Here is a 5,207-nt window from a genome sequence, read left to right as displayed (position 1 = left end):
GTAGGTATGGCAGTGCAGCAAAGTAAATGTCATTGTAATACTGGTAAATGGCAAACTGCGTAAATGGCAGCAGAATGTGTGATAAATGTGCTGGCCAGGCACAAAGCATTAGAGCTGGCACACCCACCCACACACTCGCACACACACACACGCATACATACAGAGAGTGAGCTGCTGCACTCATAGATGTAAATGGCACTCGAAAATTCCTTTGGGTCTCTTGGCTGGCTTCAAGTGACTGTTCGTGGGTGTCAGCGCGTGTATGTGTTTGCGTGTGTGCGTGTGTATACTCTGTGCAATAACAGGTTGCACACTCAGGCAATACTAGTTGACACACACATACACACACACACGCATAGATACACCGCCTGGCAGCGGCATTAACATAGAGAAACACTTAAACATCTTTGACTGATGGCAATCCCCCAAACATGCATTTTCAGTACACACACACACACACACACACGCACACACATATTTTTATGATTTATGTGCATAGTAGAAGTGCGTCGCTGTGGCAGGGCAACAATCGTAGCACACTTAGCAGCGCTTGTTGCAATTTATTGCCTTGCGACAAGCGCCCGCACAGCCAAGGAGCCCGCCCCATGGCCAATGCTGCTGCTGCTGCTGCTGCTGAAGCTGTCAGCAATTAAATGTCGCCGCTGTCAAATTAAAAACAAAAAATCAAATTCAGCTAAAATTGTTTCGCGCTTGAGCAACATTTGACAAACGGTCAGACGACGAACCAAAGAAATACAATTCAATTGGAATTTGCAGCAAAGGAAGGTAGATATCTGGCCCTATATATATATAGTATATATAGGGTAGTATATATAGCATATATAGTATATATAGTATATATAGTATATATAGCTTAATATGATGTGTTGCCTGATGTAAGTTGGAACAGCGCTCATCATTTTAATGCATCTCAAGGTTGAGTTAATACAACTTGAGTATCAATAATATACTGAACTCTCAGTTCTGTCTTATTTAGTCTTAAGGCAGTATGAGATGTAACAATTTTAAAAAAAAGATATATATACAGCACTTCTTGTAGAGCTATCTTAGTCAGTATACATGCAGACTTAAGTCTGAATCTATGAATCTAAGACAAACCTACAGGAATTTGTGAATACCCAAGGCATTGCTGCTGGCAGTGGTAGAGCTTTATCACTCACAGACTCAGCTGAATTTGCCTTTGCACAACTTCAAGTGACCTGATCATGCGGTTATCGTGCTTAAAAAATACCTAAGTGGCTCGATCATGCACCTACCATACTCTCAGCTCTGGGAGCAGGCAGATTGCTCCCACTCTCTCTCTCTCTCTCTCTCTCTCTCTCTCTCTCTCTCTCTCTCTCTCTCTCTTGCAGCCTCTCCTACCTGCTCTCCTCCATCTAAATAAGCATTGATATATGAAAGAGCGCTGTATATATAGATATTGTTATGCTGATGTTGAAGAATAACTTAGATTTCCTCAGGCTATTTCTATACATTGAACAATTCTGATACGAGTTTGACTCTAGTGACTAGCCACTGGCACTGCTGCTGCTGTCAGCCAGAAGGCATGTGCCACACTGCCAAGTTCGTAGCAGCTGAGGCAATGGCACAGAGTTCAATTGAATCGGAAACGCAAGCCAAGGCTTTCATGGGAAGCATTTCAATTGCAGTCTTAATTCCCAATAACCCAGCGACAGTGTCAGAGACTTAAGTTTCACTTGAGTTCGCAAGCATTCAAAATATTCCTGTAATATACGAATTTGGCTGGCAAATGTTCCACTCATCATGGGGCTAACTGCGTAATTGAAGTCTATTTAAAGCGGCGTTTTGATATTTTTAGACTTCCATAAGAAATGAGTGCAGAACATCAAAGCGCAAATCGGTGTTCCATGGAAAATTGAAGATTCTATTAAGGCGAAACTATGGTTTCCCCATAGACGCGCCTTTAAGCACTGAAATCTAATCAGAATCAAAGTTAAAAGTGGCAAAGAGAGAAAATAAAAGAACAAGCAGAAGATGTAGAAGCAGAAAATACAATTTTTAATTAAATTTTGCGTGATTGATTGCACTTGCCTGCTGGCTGCAGCATTTGGGGCTGGAGCAGGTGGAGTTCGTCGAGCGGAAGGAGAACCAGGAACCAGGAACCAGGAACACGGCACAAGGAACAAGGAGCAATTTATGTTTAGCAGGCAAACGATTTGCTGCTTCTTTTCTCCTTAAATATTATTTGTGAGTGGCAAATAGAAGCCGTCCGCACAATTAAAAATGAAAGCGGCTTAATAAGTCCGCTTCACGTGGCCTTTGATGAGCAGCGCGCCAGAGAGCGAAGCCCACAACAAGAAGCGGCTGAAAAATGACGCGTTCAAATTAAAAAGACAATTTTTGGTTTCATGGGACATGCGTGCCAATTGTGCCTAGACCCAGGGCCCAGGGCAGCATAAAAAACCCAAGCCCAAACCCAAACCCAAGCCCAAACTCAAGCTCAGCATCAGCAGCAGGCAGTGAAAAATAAGCGCGTGGGCTTTGCGTTAATGAGGCAATGCGTCACTGGGTCCAGTTGGCTGGTCCAGCAGCTCCACTTGGCCTGACCCCCAGCTAGATGCTCGTCAAGTTCATCAGCATAATTATCCCTGGCATTGACTTCTTCATCAGCTGTCGCATTGTCCCAGCGCCTATGAGCCGCTGAGATTTGGCTGGCCGAAAACATTTGCTATTTGCTCACTTCTTGGGGCAGACCGGCCCTCCGCCCGCCCACGCCGTGGCCATTGGGCCACATAAAGTGTGTTAATTGTGCAGATTTGCCGGCAATGTGAACGATAAAGAAAATAATGTTTTTGGCTTAAAAAGATAAATCGCAAGGACATCGAGTGGAAGCCGCAGGCGACTAACGACAACGAATTTATAGAGCCAGCCACTGGTCGGGGCTGCCAGCTAAGGCCGTACTGCGGGTGGCCCTTAGCCAAATAATTATTGCATTAGTAATTAAGTTGTCTCGTCTCCTTTCAGCAGTGCTTTTTCTCTACGTCGTACATGTGTTCCATCGCCAGCAACTCCCGCTGCGACAGAGTTGCTTAACGGCCATGTCACAGGAGCTTAACTTTGCCTGAATAACCAAATTTCGATGTGGATCTAGCTGATTGTGGAACGTTATGGCAGCTGCAGATCTATAGATCATATTAATCAAATATATCGTTTCATATCTGTACTCGAGCAGTCGACAAGTCGAGCTGTCGAGCTGTCGAGCTGTGCGCCGTATGACAAAGCGCAAAAGTCATCGGCCGATTTCCAAAAACAAAATGCAAATCGTCTGTCAAGCACACACACACACACACCCACACACACACACACACACACACACACAGAGAGAGAGAGAGAGAGAGGCCATTTATTTATTCCGTATTACGCATTATTCAAAACGCTCAGTGCAGACGCAAGGGGCACGTGCTAAGTGGGTGGGTGGGTGTCTGGAAAACACGTTGGCTTAGTGCCACAAAAAAGTGCGCAAACGTTGCCAGTAGAGAAGGCAGAGTGAGTGACTAGGAGACAGAGGGAGAGAGAGAGCGAGTGTGTGAGTGGAAGGCAGAGCCAGCCTTCAATCAATCACCGAGGTTGACAGTTACGCAAATATCAATCAAAAATAAATCGCATGTATGTAGCAACTTGTTTGCTAGGTGGCCCCGCCCAGCGTGGCCGAACGCATCAGCATCTTGGCCCATGCATTAGCTGACGCCGTTGGGCTATGGGCCAGATTTTTGATGCCAAAGATGCCGCCAGCTGGCAGCTGGCAGAAGTCAGCGTCAGCGTCAGCGTCAGCCAAGCAGTCGAGCCAGCAATAAACTTTCACCACTTTTGCCATATTTCTGTCTTCTCCTACATTTATTGTGGCAACTTAGCATTTGATTGAGGCGTGGCCTGGCCCTCACATATGGTGGGGCAGCTGGGAGGGCGGCTTGGCCGGGACACGTGCGGTTATCGTCATCGTGGCTTTACTTCTACTTAGGCCTTGACTTGATTTCCGCGCGACAGCAGTGGAAGTCTTTTGCCTTTGCCCCAACATTTGTCACTTTACAGCACATGCAGGATTTCATTTTATTAATTCCCGGCCCGAAACCGAAGGATATGCTACAGCCTCGCAATTATTTAACACTGACGTCTGTCATTTTGTCTTCCAAGCCATGTGAGTTCATTAAACAGCATTTTACAATAAGCGACAGCAATTCTGTAAAATATATGAATTGCATGACTTTAATTGGTCACGTGACTTACTGAGAATCGCATAGGAGGGACTTACTATGTGAACGGAAAAGCAGCCAGAGTCTGTCAAAAGAGCTGCTACGTAATCCCTATTTGCCTCTCTTAAGAGAGTAGACAGCATATTAACAGCTCTTTAACATAATGTTAACATGGCCAATGTGAACTTACAACTCTGTTAATGTACAGAAACAGTAATAGAGAGATAGGCTGAGTGCGTGCTGTTAACTTTACGTTAACCGAATTGCATGAGACGCGCTTAGGAGAGACGTCTCAACATATTAACAGTTCTTTAACATAATGTTAACATAATTAATCTAAGCATCAGTGCCATCTATATCCAGCTTACTAAGCAGGTATTGTAGTATAGAGACGTACCTTAACAGTGCTGTTAACAGCCTATGTTAACCGCACAATGTTAACGTAACTTAAATGCCTTTCAATAGCTCTCAAAAACATGAATGTTTACGCATGTTAAGCACTTACACCAGACTATACGTAGGACATCTAAGTGCATGTCTATGTAGTCGCCTAAATGTTAGGCTTAAGTACTGATTATGTTGTAATGTCATTGTGGCTGTGTCAGTGTCTAGTAACTCTGCAGCTATAAGCCTTGGCACGCCTGCAACTCTCCTTTTTGTAGCCTGCTATTTGCCACTTGCCACTTGCCACTTGCCACTTGCCACTTGCCACGTCACCATGTCACGTAAGCGAACAACAAGAGCAAACCCGCAGCCAGCTCAGTACTTAGCACAACAAAGAGCGCAACATTGTTGGCCAAACCGAAAAACCGTAAATAAATATTTAAACTATTTGTGACTTTATTAACTTTGTTCAAGTGCCGCAATTTATTGCATGCAACAAAAAAGCCAGAATAACTATAGCAGGCAGTCCGCTCTAAGCGGGAGTGCTCGACCAGGCGATACCCAAACCCTCAGCACTTTTTGAGGGCAATC

The sequence above is a fragment of the Drosophila hydei genome, unplaced genomic scaffold (assembly GCF_003285905.1).
Source record: "Drosophila hydei strain 15085-1641.00,03,60 unplaced genomic scaffold, DhydRS2 tig00000415-arrow-arrow-pilon, whole genome shotgun sequence".
NCBI lineage: Eukaryota > Metazoa > Arthropoda > Insecta > Diptera > Drosophilidae > Drosophila > Drosophila hydei.
Note: the sequence above shows the minus strand (reverse complement) of the source record.